The 22,543-nt window shown below is 36.7% G+C and overlaps 1 long non-coding RNA gene across 2 annotated transcripts; it reads right to left on the reverse strand.

Annotated features, from left to right (window-relative positions):
• Positions 1-5,655: 5,655 nt before the first annotated feature.
• On the reverse strand, positions 5,656-20,705 carry LOC147833124 (uncharacterized). Of its 2 annotated transcripts, none has more exons than XR_015513588.1 (2): positions 20,565-20,705; positions 5,656-6,471 (listed from the first exon to the last, which is right to left on the reverse strand). It is a non-coding gene; the product is annotated as an uncharacterized LOC147833124 (long non-coding RNA). The 2 variants fall into 2 exon arrangements; XR_015513587.1 differs by lacking the exon at positions 20,565-20,705 and adding an exon at positions 7,730-7,786.
• Between the last annotated feature and the right edge of the window lie 1,838 nt (positions 20,706-22,543).

The raw sequence follows: 22,543 nt of genomic DNA on the forward strand, positions 1-22,543 counted from the left end.
TTTAAACAATTAATGTCGCATCACCAGGCTATCCAGCGTTTCCTCCAGAGTTCCATGCAATTTGAGGTGTTTAATTTTTATTCTTTAGACTTTAACTGCAATTCAGCAGTTCAGTCACATTCAGCATATTTTCATTCAGGATATTTAAATGAAATTTGTAACCTCATGGTGAACGGAAAGAAAAAACTCCACATTTCGGGACTTACATGATCCTTTAAGGTAATCAAAAATCGCTGCTTACATGGTAGACTCTTAATCAGTATTATCTTATTCATAAAAGCGGAGTATTGGTGTCCATGTAAATGTACTGTTGTGAAAGTGGCAGATGAAGTCGCAAACTGTCAAAGACAGCCCTATTCTCTGCCTCTAAGCTGCGTCCATGAGCCCTCACATTTCATAAGTTTGACGTGTTCCCCCTACATGGAACTTTTGTAAAGCGTCTGCTTCACAATGCTGTGTGTGTTGATGAATCTGAAGGGATCCAACGCTCACTGGGTCTGTAAGTGTGTGTGTGTGTGTGTGTGTGTGTGTGTAGTCCACTTAGAATTCAACATGGAAAGCATTGTTGTTTGTTATTGGCATTGATTGTTTTGACATTTAAATGGCCCTTACATGCCTTACATGTTTTATTTCTGTAATAAATATGCCATTTTGTGATTAATTATGATTAATTTTTTAAGTTTGATTAATTATTAAGAAATAATTTTTTTCTATGTAAAGGTTTTCCAATGATTTTGACCAAGCTATTAAATTAATTTTCCTAGCTAATTAAATTAGTTATGCCTACTTATGCCTTTAAATGCACTTTAAGCTGATTACTTGTGTCAAGCAAAAATTGGCAAAAACAAAAAAAATTAGTTATAAGAAATTACTCAAGTAACTAAGTTCAAGAATTCTATATTTTCTTACATTAAAACATGGTTTAATATCAAAAACTTTCCAACTGGCTTTAACTGAAAATCCAAAAGTGGCACTCAGTCATTATACTCCCTGCCTGGAGTCATGGGATTTACAATACTGGCTTTTGTGTGACATAATAATGATTCATAACATGCAGTTCTCTAAATATTTTTACTCTGCTGGTGACCATTCCTCCAAAACTAATGCCTAGGCTCAAATGATATCTCACATCAGGGTCCATTATACTTGGAGTGGGAGAGGAGAAACAGTAGCAAAAGAAAAAGAAAAGAAAAAAAACGATAGGCCCTCTAAAATGATCTAATTGCCTTTCTCTTTTCTCATGGATGCGCTCATCACTCCTGATATTGGCTCTGCCATCATCTCATGATAAGTTCTGGTTTCACTCAGCCACTCTGCTGGAATGCAGTAATTGTCTCTCGTCGACCTGTATTCTGTGTACAGAGGGCTGTTTTGCAATGCTGATTTGAAGAGGCCACTCAGCAGTATCCTTCTTCCAAAAAGAGTCCATTAGAGTCAGCGCATACAGTATAATGCTGTTGGTTTTCAGATCAACACTAAGTGTATGTATTAAACAGAATGAATACAGATAGATCATACAACACAAATTTCACCCCCTTGGTGAGCTGTCATTATCACTTAACGCAAATAACAAACAATCTATAAGCATTCAAATCCTATCTTTCCCCCTGTCTGACTCTCCTGCGCATACAGAAAAAAACAAAAAACAAACACACACTCATTTAAATGTGGAAGTGACAGGCTTGTTAGTGATAAAAGCAAGGATAAAAAACACACACACATACACATACACACAGCCTACTCATCTGATGTTGTGGACAGTAGCTTGATAGTTAAGGATCAAGGTTGTTAACAAAGAGGCTGCAGAAACAGTCCAGTGCTGGAGTCGCCTAAAAAAAATAAAAAGACTTACAGAGACTGCAGTATGGTATCAAAACCAGTGTGTTGTTGAACAGAACAGCTGAAGGTAAGTTAAATAAATACACCTGCATGTGCACACAAACTATGGGCTCTACATTAATGATCTAGGCACAAAGTCTGAAGCACTTGGAGCATAAGCATTAAGAGTGTGTCCAAATCCACTTTTTCTATTTTAAGGATAAAAAAATACAGTTTGGTGTAACAGGGTTGTGTTTATTCTCTTAATAAGTTATGGGTGTGTTTTGAGCATAGCATGCATTAAACCAATCAGAGTGTCATCTCCCGCGTCACTAGCGAGAAAACAGTTAAACAGCCTGAGGATAAAGAATGCGCCTCCTACATTCGACCTCTTTTTTACTTTTACTCTTTACTCCTTTACTTTCGTGGATAAGGAAACAACGTTGTACGCACTCCACTGAAGACATCCAATAGCCTACATATTTAATTTAGTTTGTTAAGCTAAAAGATTGGTTTCAAAACTATTTATGAATTCAGTTTTAATTTCCAGCAAAGAAATAAATGAACAATAATAACAAAGTGTTTGTGAGTTATATTCAAACACACATCCTAGTCTTATGCCCCATATGGTGTTGCCTCTAAAATGTTTAAACCCACAGGCACATAACTAGGCCTGCTTTTGGTTGGTCAATGGCGCTGTCTGTTTCAGTTCTTCAAAATTGCAACATGCCAGCAATGCCCCTTGACACACTTCTATTTTACCAGCATGCCCATGAGTCCACAAAGTGGTGCACATGGATTTGCTATTTAAACAACGTGGCACAAAACGTAAAAATTGGGGTTGCACTGGTCTGAAAATAGCAAAAAAATCACACAAAACAAGTATTGCACCTTATTGCGCTGGGTGTATGATAAGGCTCTATGTACTGGGATACTCAAACAGGTTTTCTGGACATTTCTTCTGTGTGTCTAGCCCTGCCCCAAACACGCACCCTTTTGGTTGAATCCGTGTCAATGTATGCTAGCCTCAAGACACCACACCACATTATAAGAAACCCAAAACGTCGAACTCTTCAGGACTTTCAAAGTTCTGATCTGATTTTTTTTCTGAAAAACATGTATCATATTCACAGTCTGCCTGGGTACAAGCTGTCCCGACACTGAACCACCATTGAAGAAGAAAGTAGTTTTTTTATGAATGGTTATGTAGATTAGCTATATTTTTCACACCAGTGTGATGATTTTGTGTTTAATTTGATGGTTTTTAATTGAGTCATAAAAATAGGAAATAAAACACTCCAGTGTGTTATTAATTTCTTACATTTATATAGCGCTTTTCTGGACAATGGCTGCCATTGCATCCACATGATGCAATGGCAGCCATATTGTGACAAACCACACACCACACCTTAGCTAATTGGTAGAGAGCAAACAGAGTGATAAAGCCATATGGGGATGGTTAAGAGGCCATGAAGGTTAGAAGGCAAATGTGGCCAGGATGTCGGGCTACACCCCTACTCTTTTTCTAACAACAACCTGGGATTTTTAACAACCAGTCAGGACCTCTGTTTAACATCTCATCCGAAAGATGGCGCTCACTGAGCAGTATAGAGTCTCCATCTATATACTAGGGCGTTAGAACCCACACAGACCACAGGTTGGGCACCCCATGCTGTCCTCACTAAAACCACTTCCAGCAGCAACCTAGCTTTCCCATGTTATCTCCCATTCAGGTACCATCCAGCCCTGCTTTGCTTCAGTGGGTGACAGTGGGAGAGTTGGAGAGAGCTACCTGCCAGATTATTGACTTTAGCTTTACATTTTCACAACTCTAAACAAGTCATTGGACTATACAACTGTGATTGGCTGTTTTACATGTCAATCATGTGTGTTCCTGGGCAGTGCTTGGCCAATGAAAGCTCAGATGGAGTCCAGACTCTCTGCAATCAATCTGAAGGTTTGGATTAGTGTTGCTGTTGTCAGGCAGAAATAGGTATTCAAACAATCTTGCTATGCTTTGAAAGACAGTTATACAATGTTCACACTTCCCAGGAAAAGTATTAATTTTAAATTAATGAACTGCAATGTTCTTGGCAGATTTTCTGCCCAGACTGAGACTGTAGTCCTCTGATAAGGACACGGTTCCAGAAAAATCAAGATGCACTGTTGATATTACTTAAGACGGATGCAGATTTTACTGGTATTGACAGCCGCTATCATAATGATCTGTGATATTCATCAGCTCTAACTGCAAACACGAGGCTGAGGCTGAGCTTTTTTGAAAAGGACGTCCTTTAAGCTAAACTTTAAATAGACTGTGGGAGCAGGATAAGGTGGAAGTTTGATAGGTTATCGGAATGCTTAGAACAACATGTTCATACATTTCAGAGCTTGTAAATATCAAAATATATTCAAGATTTTATGTGGCACTAACAATAGAATGTCATGGACTAATACTAAAAACAGTATTTATTTGTCTCTGCGTTCATGTGCTATATAATACACTATAGAAAGTGCTTAGCAAAATTGAGTACATCCCTTTTTGAAAATTAATATTTTTATCCATTTCTCAGTGAAAATAGGCAATGTATTTTGGTGCATTTAAACAGATATATCTGTTCAAACATTTTTTTAGTCACCAAACATATTTAGAAATTGAAAGAAAATACAATTAAATTCCAGCTAAATAATGCCAAAAAGAATTACATCTACAAAATTTCAACTCAATGTTTTCTGTTTTTTTATTATTTTTTTGCTTCCCTTGATTTTTCCTCTTTTTAAAATTTGTATTTAATATTTTTCTATAAAAATACCTTTAGGTGTACTAGTTTTTGGACCAATATTGTAAGTTATTTTGTTAGATAAGCTACCGATTTCACTTTAGTACCGACTAATCTAATGTATATGCACAAATATTATATTGCATAGCTTCCCATTAAAAATATGAATTTAAAAGAAAGATTTGTAAGGGGTGTACATATATAAGCTGAGCACTGTATCATCATCATCAATTATAAATTACTGTATGATGAAAAACACCATGAAAGTACAATAAAGCTAATGTATTAAAACTATATAATTTAACCTTTTATATTATATTTACATTTAATATTTCTTAATTTATATTTGACAATCAGTATTATTAATTTAATGCAAAATAAATATATGTTATTCTCTCTCTCTCTCTCTCTCTCTCTCTCTCTCTCTCTCTATATATATATATATATATATATATATATATATATATATATATATATGGATTTCAATTTCAAATTATGATGAAAAGCACCACAACAGTAATAGAAGTGATGCATTAAAATAACACCAATTACCATCGCATTATATTTATCCATTTTTTCTGCTCATATTTTTATTTATATTTGACAGTCTTAGTACTCTTTGTTGAATGCAAAAGAGCAAAATGTATTGTGTACATGACAACCGTGTATCTAAAAATGTTAAAGTTTGCTCTTTGAGTTTTTTAAAATGTTTGCATACAGTTGTTCAACTTTAAATACTATATATATAAAACCATACAATGTATTATGCCACAGGTAGGCAACAGCTGTCAATAATACTTTGTAAAGAAACACTACAAACTTACACATGAGATTCTGAAGTCTGCAATAATTGTTCGGGCTATCAGGTACATGCATATGCATGTAAACGCAATGCACATGCATTACATTACTAATTTGCATCATTTTCTGTGGTGAAGACTGAAAGCAGTGATGTTGCTTTCAGAAAGTTGTACTTCAAACTAGTTTTCAAATGTTTGCATTTTTAGGTCTTCTGTAATGTAAATAAACATATATATAGTTAGTAAAAAAATACTTCCACTATCCAATGTTTTATTAAAGTGTATCTTAAAAAGCTGTGGTCAATTGACTCATTTGCTTTTCAGGCTCAAAAATACCAGTGTTCCACAATGCAGAGTGACGGTTCTGCTTGTCTTCTGTGTGTAGGTGCGAATAAGTGGGTGGTAAAAAGGTCAAATCGCGGCTGGTAAAGACAAAATCCAGCATCAAAGAAGCACTAATGTCTCAGTTAGCAAACAGACAAAAGCTGTCATATGTGAAGCATACAAAGACAATCCAACCTTCTATGGTGTGGCTCAATAGCAGGGGGATGGGGCGAGGACTCTGAGTGATAAATGGGATTTCGCCACCAGTTAGATGCCGTCTGCCCCAGAGAGCACTTCCAGTCCCCAGACGGGGGGAAAGGGAGAGCATGACGGATTTATGGACCAGCAAAAGTGCTGACCTTTCAGCTCTGCACAGCCCACCACACAGAGTCACCGCCATCACGCCCGCAATGCACTTTCATGACCCTCGTATCACAAGCAGGTCAAGTCATTACTGTACCATGCATCAAAATGTACATATAAATAGAGTTTGATAGGGAAATACCGCTGGGCTATTTGGAGGTGGGCGGTGGGATATCGAGCATCTGCTGAGAGTTTGTTTGTTTGTCTTCACAGCTGGCTCGGGGTCACCACTCCATCACGGATCTTCGTTGTTATTCAGCTGTGTGTTCTCCGCTGTAGGCACCAAATGGGAGGCTTGGGACTCGGTTTGCCAGGGTGCCTGGTTTGCAGAAGCAGGGAGAGCGATGCCTTTGTGCTGTCACTCATTACGCTCTCAATGCCTTTGCCTGAAACACACAGATATCATTTCAGTCGGGGGGAGGTTAAAGCAAAGACAACAGGATGGAGATGCAGAAACACAGTGTGTGAGGAAGGCTGCGGCGGATGTTTCTGAAGCGATATGCGCACGCTGCAAAACACTATCTGTCCGATCTGGAGAGTCTGGGAATTAGTCAGGCTGATTACCCCTGCAGTCGTAGTCAAAGACGTGCCCCTAAAGAGAACTAATTGATAAATGAGAACATCTGATGGATGTAATGGTGAATGGGTCATATTAGAGAGAGGCTGATCTAATTGGACAGAAATGCTGAGGCATGCTTCCTCTTGAGGACCTGTCACTCCGTTCGCTGTAATGAGGAAAGGAACTTGCAGACGCCGAGAACCATGGTGGCTAATGCCTCCGGTGCGAGTCTGTCTGAACCGCACTTCAGATATCACACAGCTGCAGTCGTCACGTCTCTGCTTTTTACACTCAGCATCTCTGCAAGCTTCCTCCCGCTTTGACTGTAACCGGGCTTCTCCAGTTGACAGATGCGTGCAGTATAAATTAATGTGAACATATATCGTCCGTCTGCAAGCAGATTGCAGAGGCCACAATCATTAGCTCAAGAAAAATGTGTGCATTGGTAGTTATTTAACATCAAACACTGGATTTTAAAGGGGCAGTTCACCCAAGAAATGCAATTCTATTATTTTTACCCACCGATATATTGGCCGGTTCATGCTTCTTTATTGTGTACTTTTTTTTTTTTGTGGGGGGGTGGGCTGAATGGTTGCTGCTTTCAATTTAACGAAAGTGAAAACTGGAGCTGCAGAACTCCAAAAATAAAAGCATTATATCTCTGTAAGTGGCCCTGTAGCAATCATATTTCAAATCTTAAAGCATTTGGAACCTTTCTGCGAGGAACAGATTGAAATGTATTTTTGTTAACTGGAATCTTGACATCTGTCTTATGCCGAGTTCAGAGTACATCAGTCTGATTTGTTTGATGTGGGATCACAGTGAATCATAAACAGCATCGGGGTACAAAAATCAATTGTCTAATCAATTTCGTGTATCACAGAGGACAACAACCAACATCCTGACAGAAAAAAAGCTAATCTTGATATCTGCCTGTCAGGTTAGGCAACAAATTCACTTCATTTGTGCTACCCAAAGAGAAAAGCAGCAACAGTTTTAGACACCAGGCAATTGTACTTATCAACCACAAGAGGCAGTCTCTAGAGAAAGTTGCATAGTGTCGCTTTAAACAAGAGTTTCCCAACCTTGTTCCTGAAGGCACACCAACGGTATGTATTTTGGATGTCTTCCTTATCTGAACCATTAACTTCAGATTTTGGCGTCTCTTCTTATGTTCTGATGAGTTGATTCAGGTGTGTTTGATTAGGGGGAGGGGTAAAAATGTTTATTATTAGTGTGCCTTCAGGAACAGGTTTGGAAAACACTGCTTTGAATGAGTAAAATAAATACCCTGATAGATTATGAATACGCATAGGTACAAAGTCTTGCCTTTAACTATTTGGTCAAAATGTGATACTTAAAGTTAAATGTATTGTGTTTTTATTTAGGTTTACTATTTTTTTTAACTCTTAATAAAATTATAGTTGTTTAGTGAGGAATTTATGAATTTATTGTGTTTAATTTGTTGTGTTGTTATTTATGCTATATCCAAACCTAACCCTTCTTATGAAGGATGTCAGGTAGGGCTGCAGCAACAAATCGATTAAATTGATAAAAATCGATTACTAAAAGAGTTGGTAATGAAAAATAATGGTCGCCTAAAAATTCTGGTTCCAGAATATTTTAAACTCACCAGTGAAAGAGTTAAAAACAGTAGTGAAGCAGTGTTGGTATAGTTACTTTGCATTGTAAGACTAAAGACATGTTTTATTCACTCGCCTTTCTTCGATCATTCATTTTTTAATCTGTTGTCATGTTTAGTGACACTGCAAGAAAACTTTTCTTTAATTAGTAATTGTCTCATTTCCAGTTCAAATATCTAAAAAATCTTAAATCAGGACAAGACAAGAAAATGGCATAAGAAAATTAAGTGATGCTTAAAACTTCTGTTTGTGATTATATCTCATTAAGATTATTTTTCTTACCCCATTATACCCCATATTTTTGCTTGTTTTAAGCAAACAATCACTTAATTTTTAGGTGTTTTTTTTAGAAAACAAGATATAATTTCTTATACTACTTTAGTATGTGGTGACGCAGTGGCACAGTAGGCAGTGCTGTCGCCTCACAGCAAGAAGGTCTCTGGTTTGAGCCTCAGCTGGGTCAGTTGGTGTTTCTGTGTGGAGTTTTTTTATTTGCAAGTTCCACGATCACACTTAAAATGTCAAGGTGATAGAGCTTTCTCAGTAGCAGCTTCAAGACTTTGAAACAATATTCCACTCTCTTTATGAACAGCTCGATCTTTTGAGTCTTTTCAGAGGTCACGGAAAACACACTTATTTTCTTTAGCTTTTAATCATGTGATGTGAGTTTATGTATTTTGGTTTTGTGTATATTTGTATGCGTTTTAAGTGTTTTATGTACAGCACTTGGTACCCATTGTGGTTTGTTGAAAGTGCTATAGAAATAAAGTGAGTTGAGTGAGTTGAGTTGATATGAGCTGAGTTGAGTTTGCATGTTCTCCCTGCATTCGCATGGGTTTCCTCCGAGTGCTCCGGTTTCCCCCAGGTGAATTGGGTAGGCTAAATTATCTATCGTGTATGAGTGTGAGTGAGTGTGTATGGATGTTTCCCAGAGATGGGTTGCAGCTGGAAGGCCATCCACTGCGTAAAAACATGCTGGATAAGTTGGTGGTTCATTCCGCTGTGGCGACCCCTCATTAATAAAGGGACTAAGCCAAAAAGAAAATTAATAAATTAATAAATTTCAGTATGTATCTTGATTTAAAAACCAGGTATTTGGACTAAATACAGGACAAAACTACTTAGTTTTTTTTAATTTTATTATTATTATTATTATTATTATAACAGCTGAAGGTTGCTCAAAGAGCAACATGTTTGTGCACTTTCTAAAGATTGTAGTTCTGTTTTTGTAATAATGAATGCTTTTCTTTTTTTATCCAATTCATTAATTCATAAAAAAAAATAAACAGATTAATCAATTATTAAAATAACCATAAGCTGCAGCCCTAGTGTTTGTAATCAACAGTAAGCGGTGCAATGTCAATGTAGTATAGTGTTATATAGTGTAAGTGTTATAGTCAGTTGATCAGTAAACCACTATAGTCTGGCATATTTATTGTCAAAGACTCTACATGAATTTAGAAGTCATAACCACAACATTTTACAGAAACAACAGACAAAAATCTTGCATTTTGTATTAGGAATCTCCCTGGAATTTCATTCAGTTCAAAATATCAGTCTGAATGATTTGTTTTTGAGAGGCAGATCTATTTCATCTCGCACAGAACACTGCATCTTTGAATCCCACTGAGCTACTTTTATTGTTTTTCAATGTAAACATAGACATCTTTGATCATTGCACTCACATATTCTGCAGTGTTTTGTGTATTACACAGCACTCAAGTTAACAACAAGTTCAACTTTTTAAGGTCTCAAAACCTTGCTTTTTTCTTTCATTCCACTGCCCTCTTGTATTATAGGTACTAAAAAAGTATTCCGTGTGAGTGGCCCCTTGTGGAGCTTTTGTGCCCTTTTTGAAGTTGAAAGCCATTCATTATAATTCATTATAATTGCAAGACCAACATGTTTTTGCCTGGATTTCTATTCATACAGGTTTGGAATGACATGAGGGTGAATTAATGATGACAGAATGTTCATTTTTTGGGTGAACTACGGCTTTAATCAAACAGAACAAAGTAAAAGAAATGTTCTTAGATCTAGCCAACAGAATCTTTGAGGACAAGAGGTGAATGGCAGGTTCTAAAATGCAATACTAAAATTCATGGGAAGTCAGTGTGTGGGTTGGGAGGTGCTGAAACATCATAAAAATTCCACTGCCTAGCTCATGAATATTAATTTGGTTATGTAATAATCGCCAAGTAGTCCTAAATGAGCCGCTAAACAGTATATGTGGGGCATAAAAGGCTCGTGCGTTCTGCTGAGTGCAATCAATCAATGAATAAAGCTGATGTCTCAATCCATTTGATAACCTTCAACTTGACATGTCACCTTTTGAGCAACAAATGAGCATTCGCTCTACTATGAGAAAAAAATTATAATAGGATTATGACCCAGAAAAGGGAGGACAAATTTAGTAGTCGTAATGGTGCTACACCCCTGCTAAAGTTGATTAAACAAGAAAAACGAAGAGATTCTCTAAGCATTCAATCCTTTGCTGTGCCAGCAATATGCTCGTTAAATTGGGCCATATTTTTTTGGGGGGGGACTCAGCCTCTTTTAATCTTATTACCATGTGCTGCATATGGAATAAAGCAAATAGATGTTGAGGAATTATCTTTGTCCACAGTTCCAGCTCTTTTCCCCTCTACTCTCTCTGTTAATTAAATGTGCTAATGACCTGGCAAGAGACAATGGTGTCTTGGCACAGAAGATGCGCAAAATTACTACAATAGCAGAACACTGTGGTTTGAATGCCTTCCAAGTGAGTTTTCCACACACCAACATAAACATATTGAATAGCCTACTAGATACCGCTATAGTATACCTGTGTGCAAACAAAAGAGTCTGTATGCATTGCATAGAATGCCTAAATAGCCTTCAACATTCTTACTTGATGCTTACTCTCTATTTTAGAGGTTGCCACAGTGGAATGAACCGCTAACTATTCCAGCATATGTTTCACTCAGCAGGTCGTCTTCCAGCCGCAACCCAGCATTGGGAAACCCACATACACACTCATACAGTATAGCCAATTTCATTTATTCATTAATTTTCCTTTGGCCTTTATTAATCAGGGGTCGCCACAGCAGAATGAACCGCCAACTATTCCAGCATATGTTTTTTGCAGCGGATGCCCTTCCAGCCGCAACCCAGCATTGGGAAACATCCATACACAGTCATTCACACACATTCATACACTACAGCCAATTTAGTTTATTCAGTTTAGCTATACCACATGTCTTTAGACTGTGGGGGAAACCGCAGGAACCAGTGGAAACCCAAGCCAACAAAGGGAGGACTTCTTGCTGTGAGGTGACAGTGCTAATCACTGAGCCACCCTGCTGCCCTGAACTCAAATTACTTGCAGCATTTATTTTTACATTTATTTACTCTAAAACCTTTTTATACTCACCTGCCTTTATTAGGTATATCATGCTAGGTTAGGATAGGTTGCCTTCAGTTGCTTTAGTTGTTCATGGTACAGATTTAACAAGATGCTGGTAACAATTAACAGAGGATTTGCTCCATGTTATATATCTATAATGTTCACCAAATCCGAAAAGTAGCTCTGCTGTATTGACATTTAGTGACTGTTGAGCCCACTTGATTATGGTTAATTCACTGCCATATTCAATAAACCAGTTTTAGATTATTTGAGCTTTTGTAGATTAAATTGTAAGACAATTCTAACTCAATCATCAAAAAGTTGTCAGACAATTTTTTCCAATCTTTCGTTGTCCATTTTTGAGGCTGTGTGAATTGTAGCCTTGGTTTGCTGTTGTTATCTATCTGGAGTCAACGGTGTCTCTTTTTTCTGCTGTAGCTCATCTGCTTTAAGGTTTGATGTGTAGTGCATTCAGAGATGCTCTTCTACACACATTGATAGTAGTGCTGTAGTCTATAGTACTAGTACTATGGTACTATTTTGGTAGTATAGTTTTTTTATTTTATTTATTATTATTATTATTATTATTATTATTATTATTATTATTATTAGTATTGATTAGCTCAAATGGCTTTGGCCATTCCCTTATGATGTTTGACATGAAGAGAACATTTTTCCTCACAAAACTCACTGGATCTGGATATTTTCTCAGACCAGCGCATCATGATCCAACAATCAAGCAACATTCAACATCACTTAAAGGTCTTAAAGGATGCACTGACACAATATACATAAATTCACCTGTTTACATGTGTCTGTTGCCTTTTCAGAAACATTCCACAAATTCTACAATATACATGTTAAAATAACAAAATATACAGCTAAACTCACCGTATGCCTGTATTCAGGGTGGTGCTGAATATATTTAAAATCTGTATGTCCTGAATTTTACATTCTGAATAGCTGTAAACAGATTAGATGAATTTCTATATCAGGGATTACCAAACTTTTCAGCACACGACCCTAATAATAAATTAGGGTGGTAGGTCTCATTTATAAATAAGATGGCGGCGCCCGGTACGGCAGCGGCTACTCCGGCTCCGTGTAACGGTGTGCGTTTTATGTTAAATGTGTCGTCTGAATCATCTCAGTCATGTACGAGAAAAGTCTACAACAGAAACCTACTGCTTGGTGTTTATTCAATTTATCTTGTACTATATTAGTTAAATGTTTAGTGTATGTCTAGTGTGTGTCATATTTTTGTTTTTAAATTGCACATTGGAGTATGGGAGAAACGCAATTTCAGTCTGCTGTGTAATGTACTGTTGCATGGTTTGATTGACAATAAAGTTGACTTGACTTGCCTTGAATATAGCAATGCCAGTGACTTACAACCACTAAATTCCTCTTAGGTGGTTATAAATTTGCAAATGTTGCTCATACAACAATAGGCCTAAATTAAACATGAGCATACTGGCAACACAAAAAAGTGCAATAGTCTAACAACCATGTAGTTGTTATAGTCATTTATTAATTTGTTTAATTTAATATTAATTTTAACTAAAGAAACACAATGTTTTCAGCACAAGTCTCATCTTATTTTTTTTTTGGACAGCGCCAATCAGTGATCATCCTCAATGTCCAATTGTGGTCTGTATTTATTGTCAATGTATTTGATTGCCATAAAGGTGTTAGAAAGTTTAACCTAGTGCTATAAAATTAACCTGCTACAGCTGACAATATTGCGGTGTGGTTAATATAACGTAAACATTTGGCTTTTAATTTGAATGTCGTTGTTTTGTTTTTTTTATAATTAAAATTACTATGTTTTTCTTCTGTTGGTTATGGTTAAAATATAGTAATTATAATAATTTAATAAATTTATTTGACTTGTGTAAATCACCAAGCTACCCCCTTTCATAGTCACAGGGTGTGCACACCCCCACTTTGGGAACATGGTTGAGAAACACTGTTTTGTACTTAGAAAATAAGGGGAAAATATGATAATCATCATGATCTGACTGGAAAACATTGTGACCAATTAAACATTGGCAGGGCGTGCATATTAATGATCTTATTTGGATTGTCAGATTCTGTGTTTTGTTTTGATTGGCCTGTTTTTCACCTGGATTAATTTAAGAACAAGTTAGCAATGGTGTTTGAGGCTCAGTGTATTTCATTACCAGCTAATGATCTCGTATTATTTAGTTATGCTCAGATGTATCAACATTTTTATAACATGGCCTCTTGAAATCACCTTTCACAATTTTCTTGATGCTCGGTTAGAACTTCAGCAGATCTTTGACCACATCTTCACGCCTAAAAGCACTAAGTTGCTGTCATTTGACTGGCTGATTACATTTTTGTGCTAAGGTGTACCTAATAAATGGCTGATAATTTTAGATGCTTTTAATAAGTGGTATTTAACAACTACCTATATAACATTTTCAGAAACTAAATGCATGCATCACAATAAGGCAAAATTGATATGTTAAAAATGTTAAAAAATAAATTGTGCTGAAATACGTGTCTTGAAATATTTAGCGTGTTTCTATTTTTAAAAGGGCAGTTAACAATGCATACTTTGCAGTAATACGAAACAGCAAGCTAGTATTCCATTCTGGCCATAGCCTTTCTGACATTTTCATTCAGGAGGAAAAGGTTGTTCCCTGCCTTTTTTGAGAGATGATGGATTGTGTGTGAAAGGAGTTTGAGCTGATGACATTTTGCCTTCTGTGGTTTACACTTCTCCCCTTGTTTTGAGTGCTGATGTAATGTGTTTTTTTCATTTACATGTTTTTCTTTTCGTAAAAATTCAGCACAAACGTGCTGTTTGGTGTCACGAATGTCTTTCTCATATATATGAGTCTGAAGAAAACTGATCATAAGTAACCATGGCAACTCCTTATAATATGGAGAAACGGTATGCAGATGTTGCCGGCATCTATAGTCTCTCCTCTGGAGCTTTTTTCTTTATCTTCTTGCCATGAGCTGAACTGGAACATTTGATTATTAATTGTGGTGGCATCATCTCAGCCGCATTTACCAGCAATCTCTGTAGCTCCAGTTTCATTTTCCCACACATAAGCTAAGTCCCCTCAAACCCCTAGAGAAGTCTGTGAGTGAGCTGATTTAAGAGTAGAAATCGCAAGCTTGTCCTTGGAGAGTTGCAGCAGCACATGGATACTTACGGACCGGAATGAAATGTTGAGTATTTGCTACTGTATTTCACCTGAAAGCCTGCAGCCCAGCTCAAACTGAAATTGCAGTCTGCTTTTATATTCATGTCCAAGGATATCAACATTCAGTTGCATCATTTTTTTTTGTGGTATTTGCTAAGGCAAGCATCAATTTTACCATTGCTCACACCTCAAGTTAGGGATTTGAATAAATGTCTACCCTTGAGAATTTAACTTGGATGTCTGATAAATCATGCAGCTTCTTGAAGAGACTTTTCTAGGAGACTATAACTTTCAGCTTTCTCCAAGTGAACCATAAACAAGCATAAAAATCTCGTAGACTTAAAGAGATAGTTCACCTAAAAAATGAAAAATCTTTCATCATCTACTCACACTCAAGCTGTTTCAAAATGTATGAGATTCTGTCCATTGTGGAACACAAAAGAAGATATCTGAAAGAATAAAGCAGAGAATATAGCGCCAAATAGAGGGGATAAGCAATTGTCTCCAATTTATTTTGTGTTCAGACAGCTTTTGAACAATTTGTGGATGAGTTAAAGACAGTTTTTAAAATGATTACATTTATTCACCGTCAAGTTGTTCCAAAGCTGTATGACTTAAATTTTTTCCATTGAAAAGAAAATAAAAGATTTTAGAAGAAAAAACCAAATTCTTTTTTTTTAAAGATTCTCTTTGTGTTCAAATTCATACAGCTTTCAGATAATTTGAAATGAAAAGTAAAATTTACTCACCCTTTAATGGATCCAAACTTGTCACAAATAAACATGCTAAAATAACAAAAAAAACTATTACTATTTAAATTTATGTAGGTGTAAACACCCATAAGTGAGTGCTGGCTGACAGGTTAAAGGGCATCTATGATGAAAATCAACTTTTGTAAGCTGTTTGTACGGAACTGTGTGTATGTACAGTGTGTCCACTGTCATATTCAAGTGATATAAACCCAACAATTCTTTTTCCTGGCGTTAAAATCAATTCTGGAAATTCTGCTAGTCTAGGCTCCATAATAGAGCAACTTTCGATTGAGCCCACTGTTAAAATGGCCAGCAGAAAAAAAGGTGTTTGCAGCCTCGTACAAACAACAATTTTGGTTTATAAAGCTAATATTACTCTTCATTACAACTGTGAGGGGGGTGATTTTTTTTTTTAAGAACTCATCTGTTAAGTCTGCATAATTAAGGGCGTGGCCACATGAGTGACAGCTAGGTCCCACTGTTAGCCATCACTTCACCTCAGCTGATTCCTACTGATTAGCTGTTGATCTCTACATGTAGGAGTGCAGGTTCCCTTACATGTTATTCTATATGTTATTCTATAATAACATGTATACACATGTCAACAGAACATCTTTTCCAAAGAAACTGGGTTTAAAAAATATGTTATAACTCTCCGTGATCAGCTGCGCCTTAATATAATTTTTAAAGTTTACTTAAAGTTTACTTTATAATTTTTAAAGTTTAAAACTTATGTAAAACTAAGCATGTTTGTAATAAAGAGAGTAAAATCACAATTTAATTCTAACCAATACAATCACCATAACCGCATGGTGTCAATAAATGCACGTGTGTGTACTGCACATGGCATTTGAGTGTGACTCATCGTTTCAGAAAGGCTTGAATAAACTCCACCACAAATACATCAAATAAACTTACTTGGTATTTGGTACTTGGTATACCTATACTTAGTTTTAAAACCATCTGATTGATCCAAATTGATTTTGAATTTTTTTTATTGAACAACAATATATATATATATATATATATATATATATATATATATATATATATATATATATATATAACTTATGTTAGTAACATGACAGTTGACTGTAGTCATTGAGAATAATAATAACAATAATTTTAAAAACTATGGAAGTAATTGGATGATTTGTGTGGTTACAACATAATTTGAAATATATTTTGTGTTTATCAGAAGAAAGAAATTCAAACAGCATTGGAACAAGTGTAGGGTAAGTAAATGATGACAGAAATTTTATCTTAGGTGAAAACAACAGCTTCGCCAACACACCTTTACTAGATTCTTTGAGTGCCGAATAAATCCAGCAATGCTATTGTCTAAACTCCTAAAGTGTTTCTTCCTCTGCACCAGAATGTATTTCAGTGCCATTTCTTGTGGAAAACAGCATCTATCTTGAGACTGAAGGAGGCAGCAATTGTAAAGAGGAGACTTTGCGGTGAGGCGATGCAAACAATTTTTTTCTGTTTGTGTGTGGTTTGTCGGTGACACAGACAAGAGGATGGGGCAGTACTGGAGAGCCTATTAGTATTTGTAATTAGTGAGAGCGAAGCCTAAGCATTCACCAATTAGACAGCTGATATCCAATTACAGCAAGGCTGCAAGTAAGCACGGTCATGTCTTATTCATCATGAGTGCAAAAGCTACTGATAACAAAGAGAACGATGCCGCCTCTCCATGGAAACCTCGCCTGATTATGATGCTCTTTTAATATTTTTACAAGTGGACAGGGGAAATTAATTTTAAGCATTTTATAGTATCATTTCAGGAAATAAACGTTTGCTTTTTTAAGTTAATTGTGTGTACATGATAAATTTCCTGGAATCGTCTCTTTCTCCATTTTTGTTAGCAATATGTTCTGCATTCATGTACAATTAAACTGAGTCAAATTTACCAAGAGCTAATAGAGACATTTAATTACACAAGCTCTGCATTATTATAGCTGCCACAACATTAGTGCTTTTTTAATCAAGTGTAGACAAATGTGCCCCAATATTGAATTTTGTTTTTACTCTTACGGTTTGCATAGTTTTTAAGTTCCAAAATTACCATATTACTTTTTAAAAATAAAGCTTCCAACTGAGTTTTTACTGTGATGCCATAGAAGAACCATTTTTGGCTTCCCAAGTAACATTTTAATGAACAGTTCTTAAAATAACCCTGAAGTTCTATGAATATTAACAGTTCTTTTTAGAATCACAAAAATAATAATAATAATAATAAAAATAATAAATTGTAACAGTGTAAATGATAACACTTTGCATAATAAGGTTTAACATATTAACACCAGCCAGCTGCATTAGTTAACATGAACTAACAATGAACAAGGTGACGCAGTGGCGCAGGGAAGTCGACAGTAGTGCTGTCGCTTCACAGCAAGAAGGTCGCTGGATTGCTGGTTCAATCCTTGGCTGTGTCAGTTGGTGATTTTGTGTGGAGTTTGCATGTTCTTCCTGCGTTTGAGTGGGTTTCTTCCGGGTGTTCCGGTTTCCCCCACAGACTAAAGACATGCGGTACAGGTGAATTGGGTAGGCTAAATTGTCCGTAGTGTATGAGTGCGTGTGTGAATGAATGTGTGTGTTTCTTTCCCAGAGATGAGTTGTGGCTGAAAGAGCATCAGCTGTGTAAAAACGTGCTGGATAAGTTGGCGATTCATTCCGCTGTGGCGACACTGGATTAATAAAAAACTAAGCCGAAAAAAATGAATAACAATCAACAATTGAATGAATAACTGTAAGAAAGCATGTTTGCGCATGCTCTGCAATCTACCTGCATCATTTCAATAGTGAGGTCATTAAAACTTTTTAGATAATAGAGACTACAGTATATATAGATCTGGCTATGTAACACTAGATTGAATTAATGCATTTAATGACACGTTGAGCTCTCAGTAGAGAAAAGGTCTTTCTGCATTATCCTAAACATTAAAAACATTCATTATATGTGTCACAGAATTTTAAAATAGTGTTTGTCGAGGGTGGGGTGAAAAGCCTAGACATTAATTTCCTACCCTAATAAAAGAAAGTAGCATACTATAAACTTCCATAGAGGTGTATTTGTGTAAAGTCTAGAATAGATACATCTGCAGGTACTTGGTACAAAGAACAATACAGAGAATAGAAATCTACAACAAGCTGACTGTTTTATAGTAATATCTTTTGGAAAAAAAATCTTACAAACACTCAAAATAAAATGGACAATTGTGTAGATATGTTTATAAATGCTTTTTGTTTTGGTCTGAAATATGTATTACATAACATTCTTTCCCCAGTGCTAAAGTGGAACCAGAGAAGCCGACCACAGACGCAGAGGGAGCGGATCAAATAAATAAACCAGCTTATGAATAAGTGACCCGTATTTATAAGCTGCCAGAAGAAAACAATCCCACATATAATTTTCTTCTTTATTTGTAGCGTGAGCACTTGCAAGTCAGTGTATATAAATGATACAATAAACCTATAGAGATCACCAGGATCAACGTTCCCATGTCCCAAATTCCTAGAATGTGTTGCACTGCAATGATACATTGTCATTCTCTGTAGCATAATTTTTGTTATGCTATAATTACAATTTTTACTTTTTGGTTAGGATTGGGCTAGACCAGGGTGCCCAAACACGCCCCTGAAGGGCAGGTGTCCTGAAGAGTTTAGTTCCAACCCCAATAACACACACAAGGACCAGCTAATCAAGCTATTTTTTAGGTCAGTGGTGTCTATGTTCTGCATAGTTTAGCTCTAACTTCCTTCAACAAGTTTCAACTTCCTTCAAATCGATTCATCTTTATTTCAATAGCGCTTTTACAATGTAGATTGTGTCGAATCAGCTTAACATAGTTGTTTTAGTAAATTGAAACTGTCAGTCCAGTTTCAGAGTTGAAGTTCAGTTTAGTTCAGTTCAGTGTGTTTTAATTTTTACTGCTGAAAGTCCAAACACTGAAGAGCAAATCCATTCATACACAGCTCCACAAGTCCCAAAACCAGAAACGAGGAACTTTACCAATTGACGAAAGTGAAGGAAAAAAACCTTGAGAGAAACACAAAGCACAACCCTTTCTCCTCTGACCAAACTTTTTGTGCAGACCTACAGGCAAGGTGCCGGAGGCTGGAAAATACTGGACGTCCATCGTGGAGAAGCTACACGTATGAGTAGGAGTGTATTTTAGGAATCTGAATCTCATGCTTTTCACTTCTCCATGTCCACCACAAAATCTGCTCAGGGTACAGCCTGGTCCAGGATTTTGGAGAGCTAGGGATAAGGAAAAACAGACTAACTTCAGGAAGTTTGTACTAAGCCTAGAAAGAGCTTGATTATCTGGTTTAGGTGGGTCTTATTTGGGTTGGAACTAAACTCTGAAGGACCCTGGCCCTCCAGGATACATATTTATAGGTAAATAAACCCTAAGTTAATGGGTAATTTAATAAGCAAAACGTGAATCTTTTCTAGACGCTGCCAATGTTTTGACGTAAGTTGGAGCTAAACTCAGCTGGGCAGTAAAGAGCGGGTCTTTAGAAAAATAGACACCCTTGCTATACAACAATAATAAAGTGATTATTACATAATGATTCTTTCGTGTTTCACAAGCTTTGCTAGAACAGATGTGTGTAATTAAGGCTAAAGTAAAACTCTGCAGTGCTGTAGGCCTCTAGCAAATCAGTTTGACTGCCATGATTTATTTTTCTGTACATTAATTAGCATTTAACATTAATTTTCAGAATATCACTTCTGCTGTTGTTCACAATAAACAAGTAGCAGTGACTCTTGATAAATAGTCATGCCACATAAAAAAATCCAAATATGTAGTGAGGTCAGGGCCAGTCAACATCAATAACATAATAGCATCAAACAACCTGCAATAAAAAATAAGTTAGATTTGAATTTATTGCAACCTTGACTAAAGATCACATTCATCCACATTCTGTCCAACCTCACTTCCTACCTCCTGTCGTGTCTCACTGTGTAAAGCAGCTCAGCTTGTACTGCAATGCTGTTCCCGTCATTGTTCTGCCCTGAGAAAGACATACGAGCTCAGAGGTGTGCTCGCCTTGCCCGGACGCATCCAGCTGTCACTGGTTGCCCTACAAACTGCTCTGTCATCGCCCCGGCGGCCTGGGGGTTAGGTCATTTGCTCAGGATCATCACTACAGCCGTGTAGGGACCAAGCTGCCAAAACACTTACAAACAGCATTTTTTCTTGGCACACTTCTGTGATTTGCTGCAGGAGTTTTCCCATAAGAGGTGCACATTTTATATTGTTTATCAAGAATCATTTTGTGAAGCCGTTTTAGAGTGTGTTTGCGCTCAACTGGTTTGGTTCGGTTAAAATAAACTCTGGTGCAATTGCTCTGTTCATCTGAGGTGCCATTTACACTAGTGTGTTTTCATTGTTAAATTGCATATGTTTGTTGCGATTTAAGTTTGGTGTCCACTCTACTCCAACATCTTCGACTGTCAAATATGAGGTATTTCGAAAGATTTTTATTTCCATTTTAATTTGGAAATGCTGTGGATCAATTTAAGTATAGATGGACAGAAATGCAGACTTTTGAAAATGAAAAACAGTTGTCTTCTGGACTATTGTGTATTGTTTCTTGGTTCATCAAGACCCTCTTATATGACCATTACACAACCAGTAAAAATCAAGTACGGATGGTATCAAAATATGTCCATTGAGCACAGAATGATTATGTTTTATATGTTTTAGGCTGTTTAATGTGAATGGAAATTGTTTTTATGCCACAGCCAGATCACTCTGTAGCCTAAGACCGGTTACTCACTGAAGCTAAGCAGGGCAGAGCCTGGTCAGTACCTGTATGGGAGACCACATGGGAAATCTAGGTTACTGTTGGGCGGTCAACCTGTAATCTGTGTGAGTCCTAATGCCCCAGTAAAGTAAAGGGGACATTATACTAACAGTGAGCACTGTCTTTCGAATGAGACATTAAACTTACTCTCTGTGGTCATAAGAAATCTCATGGCACTTCTCGTAAAGAGCAGGAGTGTGACCCCAGTGTCCTGACCAAATTTCCCTCCATGGGCCCTTAACCATCATGGCCTCCCAATCATACCCATCCACTGAATTGGCTTTATCACTGTCACTGCACTTCACCTATTGCTAGAGTGTGCTGAGCAGACTGGTGCCGTTGTCCAGTGGCTGCCGTAACATCATCCAAGTGGATGCTGCATACTGGTGGTGGTGTGGAGAGACCCCCCTCATGATTGTGAATATGAATACACACATTACATTACATTTCTGAAATGCAATAAAAATGCCATTCTGAAAGAGGAGAATTTTTATCCTAAAAACCCTGTTGTGCAATTAACAATTTAATTCAATTCAATTCACCTTTATTTGTATAGCGCTTTTACAATGTAGATTGTGTCAAAGCAGCTTCACATAAATGGTCATAGTAAATTGGAACAGAGTAGTTCAGCTTTTAGTGTTTAAGTTCAGTTCAGTTTAGCTCAGTTTAGTGTGGTTTAAAATCATTACTGAGAGTTCAAACACTGAAAAGCAAATTTATCGATGCATAGCTCTACCGATCCCAAACCATGCAAACTAGAGGCGACAGCAGAGAGGGAAAAAAAACTTCACCGATTGGCGAGTGAAGAAAAAAAACCTTGAGAGAAACCAGACTCAGTAAAGCATGACCATCACCAAGTGGACAAAGACCATGATGAAATGGGTACATATGATGTGTGTGTGTGTGTGTGTGTGTGTGTGTATATATATATATATATATGTTTTCAGAGTTGAAGTTCAGTTTAGTTCAGTTCAGTGTGGTTTAATTTTCACTGCTGAAAGTGAAAACACTGAAGAGAAAACCCACAAGTACCAACCAAGCAAGACAGTGGGGACAGTAGCGAGGAAAAAATTTCAACCAAAGTGACGAAACTGAAGGAAAAAAACCTTGAGAG

This window comes from Danio rerio, chromosome 17 (genome assembly GCF_052040795.2).
Source record: "Danio rerio strain M-AB ecotype USA chromosome 17, GRCz13ab, whole genome shotgun sequence".
Lineage (NCBI taxonomy): Eukaryota > Metazoa > Chordata > Actinopteri > Cypriniformes > Danionidae > Danio > Danio rerio.